This window comes from Balaenoptera borealis, assembly GCF_965194805.1.
Source record: "Balaenoptera borealis genome assembly, chromosome: 1".
Taxonomy (NCBI): domain Eukaryota; kingdom Metazoa; phylum Chordata; class Mammalia; order Artiodactyla; family Balaenopteridae; genus Balaenoptera; species Balaenoptera borealis.
Genome location: NC_138860.1, coordinates 126,648,232 through 126,664,243, shown reverse-complemented (window position 1 = coordinate 126,664,243; position 16,012 = coordinate 126,648,232).

The following is a 16,012-nucleotide window of genomic DNA, read 5'->3' as shown; positions in this document are numbered from 1 at the left end:
AATCAAATATTTATTGAAACGTTAGTATCTGCTTAGTGACTAGAGCATTTGAAGAGATCTGCCTTGTAATTTATGGATCTGTTAAAATTCGTTCAATTGATTGATATGCAAACAATAAAAACAGTTAAATTAATATTAATTAATTGTTCAAATTGCCAGTTTCAACATGTCTGTTTACCTCTATCCTTTTGGTCTCCCAAATGGGAGCTTGTACTCAAGCGTTATGTAAGATGCTCAATCTCCATCAGAAACAAATAGAGAATATGAGAGCTTTCAATTCTATTTGTATGGTAAAAATAGAAGAAATGAAGTTTTGCCAGCATCCTATATAGGGATTGACACCAAGGCCTCAGTTTGCACCACAACCTATCCTGGGTTCACTGATGGTCAGCATATTTCAAAATATTGCAGTTGACATGCTTCAGGATGTCAGCAATGTGGTTAATTTTTATTTTTAAAAAATCAAATATCTAAATGTTTTTAAATGTTTATACTCCTCTGTAAAGACATAAGAGAACGATCATGAAAATCATTTGTTCCCCGATGTCTTGTAGCGAAGTACTATCTGACTTAAAGGAGAGTTTTATAGGTTTATTTGAAAAAAGACAAGTGTTTTAAATTTTCTGACCTTTGCTGTGATGACAAGTAGCTGTCAGTGATATGCTAATAACAAAAAATTTTTTTAATATATACATTTATCCTATAGCCCAAAAGTAAAAGTTGTGTTTCAAAAATGGGTGAGAACTGCTTTTGGAAAGAAACTGGTACAATGAAGAGAGCATTTTGAAAAAGGAGGTTTGAAACTGTTTCCATTATTTAGTAATATTGCTGCCAAAAATTGTCACCTATAAAAAACTCATCTCTGCATCAAGAGACACCATTAAGAGATGAAAAATCAAGCCAGCAAATAGAAGATATTTTAAATATGTATTGGGTTGGCCAAAAAGTTCCTTTGGTTTTTAAGTAAAAATAAAAAACACATTTTTCATTTTCACCATGAACTTTATTGAACGACATATTCACCGTTTTATTCCACTACCTTCTGCCATTTTTCAGGCAACTTCATGATTCCAACTTCCCAAAACTTTTTATCTTTTTGAGCAAAGAACTGTTCCAGGTGTCTTTTACAGTCTTCCAGGGAACTGACATTTTTTCCATTGAGAGAATTTTGTAAAGACCAAAATAAATGGAAATCCGAAGGTGCAATGTCTGGTGAATACGGTGGATGAATCAGAACTTTCCAGCCAAGCTGTAACAGCTTTTGCCTGGTCATCAAAGAAACATGTGGTCTTGCGTTATCCTGATGGAAGATTATGCATTTTCTGTTGACTAATTCCGGATGCTTTTTGTTGAGTGCTGCTTTCAGTTGGTCTAATTGGGAGCAGTACTTATCGGAATTAATCGTCTGGTTTTCAGGAAGGAGCTCATAATAAACTCCCTTCCAATCCCACCATATACACATCACCGTCTTTGGATGAAGACTGGCCTTTGGTGTGGTTGGTGGTGGTTCATTTCGCTTGCCCCACAATCTCTTCCATTCCACGTTATTGTACAGTGTCCATTTTTCATCGCCCGTTACAATTTGTTTCAAAAATGGAAGGTTTTCATTATGTTTAAGTAGAGAATCTCATGTGGAAATACGGTCAAGAAGGTTTTTTTTGCTTAACTTATGTGGAACACAAACATCAAAGCAATTCACAAAACCAAGCTGGTGCAAATGATTTTCAATGCTTAATTCAGATATTTTGAGTATGTCGGCTCTCTCCCGTGTGGTATAACGTTGATTGTTCTCAATTAATGTCTCAATGTGATCGCTATCAACTTCAACTTGTCTACCCGACCGTGGAGCATCATCCAGCAAGAAATCTCCATCACAAAACTTTGCAAACCACTTCTGACATGTTCAATCAGTCACCTTCTCCATACACTGCACAAATCTTTTTTTGCGTTTCGGTTGCGTTTTTACCTTTCTTGAAATAATAAAGTATAATATGCCAAAAATGTTGCTTTTTTTTCCCTTCCATCTTCAATATTAAAATGGCTACACAAAAATTTACCAGTTTTGATGGTTTTTTTTTTAATGCATGCTGATATGGCAGCTGTCACAATACAATCTAACAAAATTGTTTCGAATGAAATTAACAACTAAGCACTACTAGAGCCATCTTACGGAGAAAAACCAAACGAACTTTTTGGCCAACCCAATGTAACTAATAAAGAGCTCATAGGGCTTCTCTGGTGGCGCAGTGGTTGAGAATCTGCCTGCCAATGCAGGGGACACGGGTTCGAGCCCTGGTCTGGGAAGATCTCACATGCCACGGAGCAACTGGACCCGTCAGCCACAACTACTGAGCCTGCGCGTCTGGAGCCTGTGCTCCACAACAAGAGAGGCCGCCACAGTGAGAGGCCTGCACAGCGCGATGAAGGAGTGGCCCCCACTCGCCACAACTAGAGAAAGCCCTTGCACAGAAACGAAGACCCAACACAGCCAAAAATAATAAATTAATTAATTAATTAATTAATTTTTTTAAAAAGAGCTCATATATAAATGTGTGTATATATGTGTGTGTGTGTGTGTGTGTGTGTGTGTGTATATATATATATATATATATATATATATATATATATATGTTTTTCCATGAATCAATAAGGCAACTAAATAGACAAAAGGCAAAAGTCATTGCTCCAGAAATTCCTGCATGGAAAATGTATCAGGCATGTTATGTTACCGCAGAGTGTGAGCAAATTTAGCTCAACCTCAAAGTCTCCCCACCAACCTGCTTTATAACGAACATCCTCTTTGGCTTACCTGTCCTTCAGGAGTCCTAAGGCAAAGGGAAGACAAATGATGTGACTGTTCAAGGCAGGTGTGGCTCATTGTCTAGATGACAGCAGGCAAGTGCCTCTCATGTTGACACCAGGTCAAATCCTTGCTTTGGATCTGTCCTTATAAACGAAGCAAATGCACTCTGACAATGCAATCTCTCTCCCACTTTTAGCGTTCATGGATTCCCATCCTCCCTGCGAACTCATGGTTTACATTTATCCTTTTATCCCTTTATCTAGAATCCTTAATCCCTTACTTTTCTTCAAATAATACCTCAACAATAGGCTGTAAGGAAGGATGCTATCATTGGGAAATCTATCAACTCCCCTCTCAGAGAGGAGAGATTATAGATTCCATAGTGTGAACACCCAGCTGAATCATACTAATTCTGGTACAGAACTCTGGAGGTGCCATTCGTGTCCCATATGATGTGAACTGTATGCCCTGGAGCTGTGCATCAGGCCAGGTAGTGAAGGCTCTCCAAATGGGGCTGATGGTGGGGATGGGGCAGGACAGGGAATGAATATCAAAGCAAATCTTTCTCCTTTTTTTGCAACTAAGGGCAAGTATAATAGCAAAGCACAAAACATACATTTCAATGCTCATGTAATTGAGACTGAATAAGCCTTCGCAAATGCTGTTCCCTCAGATACACTTTTGTCAGATATACTTTGACCAGATACCAAACTGCTATCCCTCATTTACCTAATTCCTTCCTAGATATTCCCTGTTTAAAGTAGCACTCTTGGACTTCCCTGGTGACACAGTGGTTAAGAATCCACCTGCCAATGCAGGGGACACGGGTTCGAGTCCTGGTCCGGGAAGACCCCACATGCCACAGAGCAACTAAGCCCATGTGCCACAACTACTGAGCCCGTGTGCCACAACTACTGAAGCCCACGTGCCTAGAGCCATGCTCCACAACAAGAGAAGCCACCGCAACGAAGAGTAGCCCCTGCTCACCGCAACTAGAGAAATCCCATGCATAGCAACGAAGACCCAATGCAGCCAAAAATAAATAAATTTATTTGAAAAATAGTAAAGTAGCACTCTTAAACAAACAAATAAATTAATTAAATAACGTAGCACTCTTCACCCCATTATTTCTCATTTCAGTATCCTGTTTGTTTCTTTCAGAGAATTTATTATGAATTTGAATTATTTTAAGATTTTTGTGTGCACCTAATTTTTTGCCTATCTTCTCTGAACTGTAAGTATTTCTGTCTTGTTCACAATTTTCTCAGAGAGCACCATTGCAGGACTCAAATATTTGCTGTCTCTCAACTGGGGACAGTGGATATTAGCCCCCTGGTAGATATTTGGCAATATCCTTGAAGAGGACTGGAGGAAAAAAGAGTCACATTCCTTTGCATTAACGTGACAGGAGGGTCCAAAACACTGTTAGTGCCACTGTTGAGAAACCCTGATTTAAACTGAGGCTTTATGTTTTTGGTTATAAGTGACAGAAACCTAATTAAACTGTGGTTCCTAATTTGATGAACAAACTGAATTTGGTAGGGGGTAAGCAGAAACCAATTTTATTCTCTCTCATTACTGTCCCTGAATATTTCTGAGGATCCCTCTCTATTCCTCAGACAAAATCTTAGGCAAAGCCTTTAGCTTTTTTCCCTGGTATTATGATCTCTTTATCATTCATTTCTTAAATTTTCCATCTTACAGTTCTAAGAGCAGAGTTCCTAGCTTAAAAAATCCCAAATAATGGGCATATTGTCTTCACCTGGGTTAAGTGCATGCCTAGGGGCATTCAACCAGAGGGTCAGGGGCATAAAAGAACAGAGCAGCTCCAAAGACAATTATGTGGATGAATGGAATGAAAGTTTCCAAGAGAGAAAAATAGGGGGTCAAGTCAACCCAATATCACACACACACAAATGATATTGGTTTAAAGGCTGAGAAAGAAGATTTCTGATGGGCCAGAGGAGGAAGGATTTTTTTAGGCAGAGAGAACAGCATAGGTGAAAGCACATCAGCAAGAGGCCATGTGCTAATTTGGGAACTTGTAAGGGGTCGATATTACCAGAGCAGAGCCTGAGGTCAGGGAGTAACGGAACAGACTAGACTGCAGAAGGCAGATCATGAGTGATCATGTCTGCTAAGTAGACTTTTCCCTCTAAAGATCCATGAAGAACTTTGAGAAAGGTAGCAACATGATGAGATGTATATATTAGATTACTTGGATAGTAATGATTAGCATAGTTTGGAGACTATTGCAGAATCCAGACAAAGGAAGGTAAGGGCCTAGCAGTGGAGATGACTGTGAGAACTACTTAGGAGATAAAAATCAATTGACTTTGAACCGACTACATGGGAGATAGAACTTAGGAAGTTTCCTCTATGGATCCTCTTTATTTCTATTTTGAGAGTTCACTAACAATTTTTTCTGACTCTAGTCTCAGTCTACTCTAGTACAGTGCCATACTTCTGAACACAACTCTTCCTAAAACACAAATCCAATCATGTAGCTCTTTAATGACTTCTTGTTGCCCCAGAGAATTTTTTCTCGCCAAGGGTCTAGGGTGAAAGGAGAATATTTTCTAGGGTTTAATATCTAAGGATCTTGCACTGGTCTGAACCAGAGAATACCTTTCCAAATTGTGTGCCCTAGGCACCTGCTCCCCTAATCCTAGTCCCCTTTGGCTTTAGCATTAGCCAGATTTACTCCTCCTATCTCATTTTTTGTTATACCCGATGAAACACACTGCCCTCAAACTATTCTAATCTACATCCCATTCTCCTAAAAGGCAAAACACTTGCTTGTGCCTCTCCTATTTAGTGCTGCTTTCCCTAACCTTATCCCTTAGAATGACCTTTTGTCCTTTGCCCTTTATCTTAAAAGCGAACTCTACTCATCTCTCAAGAGTCACCTCCTAGGAGAAGTTCTTCAACTTTCCCAGGTCACGTGGGTCCTTCCTTGTATTCTATGTCATGGTCTCTAGTGATATTATACTGCTGATTATAAATTATACAATGTAATGTCATTATTATATATTGCAATAATTTTTTCACTTTTCAGTCTCCTGAACCGAACTATGCGCAGGGATTTTTCTTACTCACCCTAGTATTTCCAGCATTGAGCACACTACAGGGCACAATGTAAGAAATGGACAAATCAATAAATTTGCTGCTTAAGAAGATGAATAAATGTGAAAATATTAAAGAAATATGATATAGTGTCTAACTTGAAAAGACAGTAGTTTTCTTTTTCTTTTTTTTTTTTCTTTTTTGCTCCGTTGGGTCTTCATTGCAGCACTCGGGCTTTCTCTAGTTGCAGCGAGCGAGGGCTACTATTTCTATTTGTTGTGGTGTGCAGGCTTCTCACTGCAGTGGCTTCTCACTGTGGTGGCTTCTCTTGTGGAGCATGGGCTCTAGGCACACGGGCTTCAGTAATTGTGGCTCACAGGCTCTACAGCGCAGGCTCAGTAGTTGTGGCACACAGGCTTAGTTGCTCCGCGGCATGTGGGATCTTCCTAGACCAGGGCTCGAATCCGTGTCCCCTGCATTGGCAGGTGGATTCTTAACCACTGCGCCACCAGGGAAGTCCCAGTAATTTTCTTATACTTTTAAAAATGTTTATCATTTAAATGTATAGACAGCAGATACAGTTCTTTTCATTTTATCACTTTTAGAAATAGCACACGGTTTTCTAGACCTTTGTAACGTTATGAATTCTAAATGTACAAAATAAGAATTCTTGTTTCCTTGAGGTTTAATTTTAGTATGATTGCTCTTTATTTTTTTAAATATTTATTTATTTATTTAGCTGCTCCAGGTCTTAGTTGAGGCACGCGGGATATTCCCCGCTGCATGTGGGATCTTCACTGCGGCATGCAGTATCTAGCTCCTGCCTTGGGAGCCCGGAGTCTTAGCCACTGGACCACCAGGGAAGTCCCTATTGCTCTTTTTTTTTTTTTTACATTTTTTAATTTAATTTAATTTATTTGTTTATACAGTGGGTTCTTAGTTATCTATTTAGTATGTATTAGTGTATATATGTCAATCCCAATCTCCCAGTTCATCCCACCACCACGACCCCCCGCCACTTTCCCCCCTTGGTGTCTGTACGTTTATTCTCTACATCTGTGTCTTTATTTCTGCCTTGCAAACCAGTTCATCTGTACCATTTTTCTAGCTTCCACATATATGCGTTAATATACGATATTTGTTTTTCTCTTTCTGACTTACTTCACTCTGTATGACAGTCTCTAGATCCACTCACATCTCTACAAATGACCCAATTTCGTTCCTTTTTATGGCTGAGTAATATTCCATTGTATATATGTACCACTTCTTCTTTATCCATTTCTCTGTCGATGGGCATTTAGGTTGCTTCCATGACCTGGCTATTGTAAATAGTGCTGCAATGAACATTGAGGTGCATGTGTATTTTTGAATTATGGCTTTCTCTGGGTATATGCCCAGTAGCAGGATTGCTGGGTCATATGGTAATTCTATTTTTAGTTTTTTAAGGAACCTCCATACTATTCTCCATAGTGGCTGTATCAATTTACATTCCCACCAACAGGGCAGGAGGGTTCCCTTTTCTCCACACCCTGTCCAGCATTTGTTGTTTGTAGATTTTCTGATGATGCCCATTCTGACTAGTGTGACGTGATACCTCACTGTAGTTTTGATTTGCATTTCTCTAATAATTAGTGATGTTGAGCAGCTTTTCATGTGCTTCTTGGCCATCTGTATGTCTTCTTTGGAGAAATGTCTATTTAGGTCTTCTGCCCATTTCTAGATTGGGTTGTTTGTTTTTTTTACTATTGAGCTGCATGAACTGTTTATATATTTTGGAGATTAATCCTTTGTCCTTTGATTCATTCGCAAATATTTTCTCCCATTCTGAGGGTTGTCTTTTCATCCTGTTTATAGTTTCCTTTACTTTTCAAAACATTTTAAGTTTCATTAGGTCCCATTTGTTTATTTTTGTTTATATTTCCATTACTCTAGGAGGTGGATCAAAACAGATCTTGCTGTGATTTATGTCAAAGGGTGTTCTTGCTATGTTTTCCTCTAAGAGATTTATAGTGTCCAGTCCTACATTTAGGTCTCTAATCCATTTTGAATTTATTTTTGTGTATGGTGTTAGGGAGTGTTCTAATTTCATTCTTTTACATGTAGCTGTCCAGTTTTCCCAGCACCACTTATTGAAGAGACTGTCTTTTCTCCATTGTATATCCTTGCCTCCTTTGTCATAGATTAGTTAACCATAGGTGTGTGGGTTTATCTCTGGGCTTTGTATCCCGTTCCATTGATCTATATTTCTGTTTTTGTGCCAGTACCATATTGTCTTGATTTCTGTAGCTTTGTAATATAGTCTGAAGTCAGGGAGTCTGATTCCTCCAGCTCCATTTTTTTGCCTCAAGACTGCTTTAGCCCTTCAGGGTCTTTTGTGTCTCCATACAAATTATAAGATTTTTTGTTCTACTTCTGTAAAAAATGCCACTGGTAATTTGAAAGGGATTGCATTGAATCTGCAGATTGCTTTGGGTAGTAGAGTCATTTTCAGAATATTGATTCTTCCAATCCAAGAACATGGTATATCTCTCCATCTGTTTGTGTCATCTTTGATTTCTTTCATCAGTGTCTTATAGTTTTCTGAGTGCAGCTTTTTTACCTCCTTAGGTAGGTTTAGTCCTAGATATTTTATACTTTTTGTTGCAATGTGAATGGGATTGTGTCCTTAATTTCTGTTTCTCATCTTTCATTGTTAGCATAGAGGAATGCAAGAGATTTCTCTGAATTAATTGTCTATTCTGCAACTTTACCAAATTAATTGATTAGCTCTAGTAGCTTTCTGGTGGCATCTTTAGGATTCTCTATGTATGGTGTCATGCCATCTGCAAACAGTGACAGTTTTACTTCTTCTTTTCCAGTTTGTTTTCCTCTTATTTCTTTTTCTTCTCTGATTGCCATGGCTAGGACTTCCAAAACAATGTTGAATAATAGTAGCGAGACAGGACATCCTTGTCTTGTTCCTGATCTTAGAGGAAATGCTTTCAGTTTTTCACCATTGAAAATGATATTTGCTGTGGGTTTATTATATATGGACTTTATTATGTTGAGGTAGATTCCCTCTATGCCCACTTTCTGGAGAATTTTTTATCATAAATGGGTGTTAAATTTTGTTAAAAGCTTTTTCTGCATCTATTGAGATGATCATATGGTTTTTATTCTTTAATTTGTTACTATGGTGTATCACATTGATTAATTTGTGTATATTGAAGAATTCTTGCATCCCTGAGATAAATCCCACTTGATCATGGTGTATGATCCTTTTAATGTGTTGTTGGATTCTGTTTGCTAGTGTTTTGTTGAGGATTTTTGCATCTATATTCATCAGTGGTATTGGTCTCTAATTTTCTTTTTTTGTAGTATCTTTGTCTGATTTTGGTATCAGGGTGATGGTGGCCTCATAGAATGAGTTTGGATGTGTTCCTTCCTCTGCAATTTTTTGGAAGAGTTTGAGAAGGATGGGCGTTAGCTCTTCTCTAAATGTTTGGTAGAATTCACCTGTGAAGCCGTCTGGTCCTGGACTTTTGTCTGTTGCAAGATTTTTAATCACAGTTTCAATTTCATTGCTTGTGATTGGTCTGTTCATATTTTCTGTTTCTTCCTGGTTCAGTCTTGGAAGGTTATACCTTTCTAAGAATTTGTCCATTTCTTCCAGGTTGTCCATTTTATTGGCATAAAGTTGCTTGTAGTAGTCTCTTAGGATGCTTTGTATTTCTGCAGTGTCTGTTGTAACTTCTCCTTTTTCATTTCTGATTTTATTGATTTGAGTCCTCTCCCTCTTTTTCTTGATGAGTCTGGCTAATGGCTTATCGATTTTGTTTATCTTCTCAAAGAACCAGCTTTTAGTTTTATTGATCTTTGCTACTGTTTTCTTTGTTTCTATTTCATTTATTTCTGATCTGATCTTTATGATTTCTTTCCTTCTACTAACTTTGGGTTTTGCTTGTTCTTCTTTCTCTAGTTCCTTTAGGTATAAGGTTAGATTGTTTATTTGAGATTTTTCTTGTCCCTTGAGGTAGGCTTGTATTGCTATAAACTTCCCTCTTAGAACTGCTTTTACTGCATCCCAGAGGTTTTGGATCATCCTGTTTTCATTGTCATTTGTCTCTAGGTATTTTTTGAGTTCCTCTTCGATTTCTTTAGTGATCTCTTGGTTATTTAGTTACGTATTGTTTAGCCTCCATGTGTTTGTGTTTTTTACATTTTTTTCCCCTGTAATTGATTTCTAATCTCATAGCGTTGTGGTTGGAAAAGATGCTTGGTATGATTTCTATTTTCTTAAATTTACCAAGGCTTGATTTGTGACCCAAGATATGATCTATCCTGGAGAATGTTCCCTGTGCAATTGCAAAGAAAGTGTAATCTGCTGTTTTTGGATGGAATGTCCGATAAATATCAATTAAATCTATCTGGTCTATTGTGTCATTTAAAGCTTGTGTTTCCTTATTAATTTTCTGTCTGGATGATCTATCCATTGGTGTAAGTGAGGTGCTAAAGTTCCCCACTATTACTATGTTACTGTCGATTTCCTCTGTTATAACTGTTAACAGTTCCATTATACATTGAAGTGCTCCTATGTTGGGCACATATATATTTATAATTGCTATATCTTCTCCTTAGATTGGTCCCTTGATCATTATGTAGTGTCCTTCCTTGTAACATTCTTGTAACATTCTTTATTTTAAACTCTATTTTATCTGATATGACTATTGCTACTCCAGCTTTCTTTTGACTTCCATTTGCATGGAATATCTTTTTCTATCCCCTCACTTTCAGTCTGTATGTGTCCCTAGGTCTGAAGTGGGTCTCTTGTAGACAGCATATATATAGGTCTTGTTTTTGTATCCATTTAGCGAGCCTGTGTCTTTTGGTTGGAGCATTTAATCCATTCTCGTTTAAGGTAATTATCGATATGTATGTTCATATTACCATTTTCTTAATGTAATGGGTTTGTTTTTGTAGGTCCTTTTCTGCTCTTGTGTTTCCCACTTAGAGAAGTTCCTTTAGCATTGTTGTAGAGCTGATTTGGTGGTGCTGAATTCTCTTAGCTTTTGCTTGTTGTAAAACTTTTGATTTCAACATTGAATCTGAATGAGATCCTTGTCGGGTAGAGTAATCTTGGTTGTAGGTTCTTCCCTTTCATCACTTTAAATATATCATGCCACTCCCTTCTGGCTTGTAGAGTTTCTGCTGAGAAATCAGCTGTTAACCTTATGGGAGTTCCCTTGTATGTTATTTGTCATTTTTCCCTTGTTGCTTTCAATAATTTGTCTTTAATTTTTGTCAGTTTGATTACTGTATGTCTTGGCGTGTTTCTCCTTGGGTTTAAACTGCCTGGGGCTCTCTGCGCTTCCTGGACTTGGGTGGCTATTTCCTTTCCCATGTTAGGAAAGTTTTTGACTATAATCTCTTCAAATATTTTCTTTGATAGGTTCCTTTCCTTCTCTTCTCTCCTTCAGGGACCCCTATAATTCGAATTTTGGTGTGTTTAATGTTGTCCCAGAGGTGTTTTAGGCTGTCTTCATTTCTTTTCATTCTTTTTTTTTTATTCTGTTCCATGGCAGTGAGTTTCACCATTCTGTCTTCCAGATCACTTATCCGTTCTTCTGCCTCAGTTATTCTGCTATTGATTCTTTTTAGTGTATTTTTCATTTCAGCTATTGTATTGTTTATCTCTGTTTGTTTGTTCTTTAATTCTTCTAGGTGTTTGTTCTTTAATTCTTCTTGGTCTTTGTTAAACATTTGTTGCATCTTCTCGATCTTTGCCTCCATTCTTTTTCTGAGGTCCTGGATCATCTTCACTGTCATTATTCTGAATTCTTTTTCTGGAAGGTTGCCTATCTCTACTTCATTTAGTTGTTTTTCAGGGGTTTATCTTGTTCCTTCATGTGGTACAAAGTCCTCTGCCTTTTCATTTTGTCTGTCTTTCTGTGAATGTGGTTTTCCTTCCACAGGCTGCAGAATTATAGTTCTTCTGCTTCTGCTGTCTGTCCTCTGGTGGATGAGGCTATCTAAGAGGCTTGTGCATGCTTCCTGATGGTAGGGACTGGTGGTGGGTCGAGCTGGCTGTTGCTCTGGTGGGCAGAGCTCAGTAAAACTTTAATCCTCTTGTCTGCTGATGGGTGGGGCTGGGTTCCCTCCCTGTTGGGTGTTTGGCCTGAGGCGACTCAGCACTGGAGCCTACAGGCCTTTTGGTGGGGCTAATGGCAGACTCTGGGAGGGCTCAAAGCAAGGAGTACTTCCCAGAACTTCTGCTTCCAGTGTCCTTGTCCCCACAGTGAGCCACTGCCACCCTGTCTATGCAGGAGACCCTCCAACACTAGCAGGTAGGTCTGGTTCAGTCTCCTATGGGCTCACTGCTCCTTCCCCTGGGTCCTGATGCACACACTACTTTGTGTGTGCCCTCCAAGAGTGGAGTCTCTGTTTTCCCCAGACCTGTCAAAGTCCTGCATCAAATCCCACTAGCCTTCAAAATCTGATTCTCTAGGAATTCCTCCTCCTGTTGCCAGACCCCCAGGTTGGAAAGGCTGATGTGGGGCTCAGAACCTTCACTCCACTGGGTGGACTTCTGTGGTATAAGTGTTCTCCAGTTTGTGAATCACCCACCCAGCAGTTGTGGGATTTGATTTTATTTTGATTGCACCTCTCCTACCATCTCATTGAGGCTTCTCCTTTGTCTTTGGATGTGGTGTATCTTTTTTGGTGAGTTCCAGTGTCTTCCTGTTGATGACTGTTCAGCAGTTAGTTGTGATTTTGGTGCTCTCGCAAGAGGGAGTGAGCGCACATCCTTCTACTCCGTCATCTTCATTTGTTTTCCCTATTGCTCTTTACTTTAAAGTAACTTTAGAATAAACTGACTTACCTAAACTCTTAATAGAAAAACATGTGTTGTTTACACTTTATTTTACATTTTTATCTAAATACCTCCCAATGGAACGCATGCCTCTTATTGGAGCAGCTTAGCATTTTGATAACTACTGAGGCAATGCAGGGAGAGCATGCACTACATCAGTCTCTGGCCTCAGATCTCTAGGTTTTATCATTTTCATAATCTCTTTAAGCCTCAATTTTTTTTTTTAAACATTAGCCTTTTTTTTTTTTTTTGAACTTTGGGTTTATTTATTTATTTATGGCTGTGCTGAGTCCCCGCCTCTGTGCGAGGGCCCTCTCCAGTCGCGGCAAGTGGGGGCCACCCTCCATCACGGTGCGTGAGCCTCTCACCATCGCGGCCTCTCCCGTTGCGGAGCACAGGCTCCAGACGAGCAGGCTCAGCAACCATGGCTCACGGGCCCAGTTGCTCCGCGGCATGCGGGATCCTCCCAGACCAGGGCTCGAACCCATGTCCCCTGCATCGGCAGGCAGACCCTCAACCACTGCGCCACCAGGGAAGCCCAGCCTCAATTTTTTGACCTAAGAAATGGCAATAATAATTTTGGGGGGTAACAGCTTTATTGAGATACAATTCACATGCTATATAATTCACGCATTTAAAGTACACAATTGAATAATTTTTAGTATATTCACAGATTTACACAACTAGTACCACAATCTAAGTTTAGAACATCTCACTACCCCGTACCCTTTAGAAGTCCCATACCCTTTAAGGAGTCCTCTCCATTTCCTCTCAGCCCTTTCTGCCCTGGGTGGTCACTAACCTACTTTCTCAATAGATTTTCCTATTCTGGCGGTTCATGTAAAGAGAATAATACAAGAACATAATCTTTTATGACTGGTTTCTTGACATGTTTTCAAGGTTTAACCATGTTGTAGCATGTATCAGTATTTCATTCCTCTTTATGGCCAAATAATATTCCATTATATGAATATACTACATTTTATTCATCCATTCATTAGTTGATAGACATTTGGGTTGCTTTCGTTTTTTAGCTATTATGCATAATGCTACTATGCACATTCATGTACAAATTTTTACTTCAATGTATGTTCTCATTTCTCTTGGGTATTGTCTAAGCGTAGAATTGCTGGGCCATGTGGTACTCTATGTTTAACATTCTGAGGAACTGAATCTGCAATATTTGGATATGCATGGAATAGATGTTCTAAATTAGCATCTAGAACAATACTCTGAGTTCTAGATGCCTTGGTTGGCTTAGTTCTGACTTGTAGAGGAGTCTTGTCAAACACTCTTGGGTGGGTGATAAGAACAAAGATACAAGGGCCAGTATATGCCCTATGGCATTGTGTAGATTTAAAAGGAGGCCTTGAGTTATTGCTGGGGACTCTGCCAGGTTTTAGCAGTTAATGGAAACGGTAATTGGGTATATGAATTACCTAAAAGAATTTATTTACTTAGGCAATGTCATTGGTTTTAATTGTCAAAGTGCTAGACTTTGGTCAGGTTTAATGTTGTCACTTGATAAGCACTGTTTCCACCAATAATTAATGAAGTACATTGGTCATATATTGTCTCGGAGTGAGCAGTAATCCTAAATGTCTGAAATAAAATATCAGATACACCCAATCAGTGTAGTTAAATACAACTTCGGTGCTTTCTGCCTGTGTCCCACTCCTAAGAGCTGGCTCTTTTCTTATAGGTCCCTTTTATGTGTTCTTCAATGACTTCCCCTCCCCCTGGCTTGCTGGGCACTTTTCACTGTTTCATTTCCTAATACTTTGAAAAAATATGTAGCTAACCATTTATCAATAGATGGTCCACTTAGCTGCTGATTTCAAGATACAACCTTTTAAGATAACTGAAGCCTGCTACATTCTATGGTGTTCACATGGTCCACAGGAAAACTTTTCTTGCAAGATTGCTAGTATAGGGCATTTCTGCTACAGCCCTCTCTCTCTGCTCAGTCATCAAAGGCCTCTTTGGGTTGTCTGTTGCCTTTAGATTTTTCAGGTGACATAAACTACAGGGCACAGAGATCAAATTGTCTGAATTTCTTAAAATGCTTTCACTTGGCTCAAGGTGGTGATAGGATGGAATAAGCAAGTACCCTTCTCTCTCCACTCTTGGGGAAGGAGAAGGAAAAATGCACAGCACTCTAGAAAATTGTCTCCTGGGTATTTCCATTCTCCAGTCTTTTTTGATCAATTCTGCCACATCATTCCCTGGAGGCACATGAGGGCTGAGAGTAGATAAATGGGCTGCCCTTTCTCCCAGCATGCCCTGTGTGGGTGATTTAGCATTCTGTTTTAGAATGCTCAGGGCACTTGGCATCTATTTCGCTCAGCTTTGGAGCTTCTGTCAAAAGACATGGAAAAGTCCCACTTAGTATGCCATATATCTTAGAAATATGTGCCAGGGAATGTTCTAAATTCTTAACCATTTTTTGATGTCATGGTTGGATTCCATTGACATTCAGGTAAATCCTATGGACCCCTTTCTCAAAGTAATGTTTCTATGCGTATAAAACAAAATATGTAGGATTACCAAGGAAACCAATTATATGGAAATAAGAGTTTTATCCTTGGATCCCACAGAGGTACAAGTTAAAAACTTATATAAGAATCTTAGGTGGGGAGGGATAAATGGGAGATTGGGATTGACATACACACCACTATATAAAATAGATAACTGTGGGACTTCACTGGTGGCACAGTGGTTAAGAATCCGCCTGCCAGTGCAGGGGACATGGGTTCGAGCCCTGGTTCAGGAAGAGCCCACATGCCATGGGGCAACTAAGCCTGTGTGCCACAACTACTGAGCCTGCGTTCTAGAGCCCGTGAGCCACAACTACTGAGCCTGTGTGCCACAACTACTGAAGCCTGCGCGCCTAGAGCCCATGCTCCACAACAAGAGAAACCATCGCAATGAGAAGCCCGCACACCACAACAAAGAGTAGCCCCCTCTCGCCGCAACTAGAGAAAGCCCACGCACAGCAAGGAAGACCCAACGCAGCCATAAATAAATAAATAAATAAATTTATTCTTTAAAAAGAGGATATATGTATATAACTGACTCATTTGCTGTACAGCAGAAAGTAACACAACATTGTAAATCAACTATAAGCCAATAAAAAAATTTTTTAATCCTAAAAAAATACCTATATAAGATTCTTAGTGCTTTACAAGTATTATTACATTTCTCTTCTCAACATCCCAATGAGGAAACTGAGGCATAATGAGGGTTAGTACCTTGCCTAAGACCATGCACCTAGTAAGTGGCAGAGAAAGAAT